Consider the following 492-nt stretch of genomic DNA (forward strand, 5'->3'; position numbering starts at 1 on the left):
CTGTACAGGTCTGTCGTGGTGAAGAGAGAGCTGAGTCAAAAGGCGAAGCTCTCAATTTACCGATTGATCTATGTTCTTCCCTCATCTATGGTCATGAGCTTTGGGTTCTGACCGAAAGAACAAGATCTTGGACACAAGCGGCCAAAATGATTTTTTTCCGCAGGGTGTCTAGGCTCCCCCTTAGAGATAGAGTGAGAAGCTCGATCATCCGGGAGGGACTCAGAGTAGAGTCGCTGCTTCTCCACGTCGAGATGAGCCAGTTGAGGTGGCTTGGGCATCTGGTTAGGATGCCCTCTGGACTCCTCCCTATGGAGATGCTTTGGGTATGTCCGACTGGAAGGAGACCCCGGGGAAGACCCAGGGCACGCTGTAGAAACTATGTCTCTCGGTTGGCCTGGGAATGCCTTGGAATCTTCCCAGAAGACCTGGAAGAGGTGGCTGTGGAAAGAGATGTCTGGGCTTCCCTGACCGAGGTCCAGCAGCCTTTTGTGA

This window comes from Nematolebias whitei, chromosome 16 (genome assembly GCF_014905685.2).
Source record: "Nematolebias whitei isolate Nwh7 chromosome 16, NemWhi1, whole genome shotgun sequence".
NCBI lineage: Eukaryota > Metazoa > Chordata > Actinopteri > Cyprinodontiformes > Rivulidae > Nematolebias > Nematolebias whitei.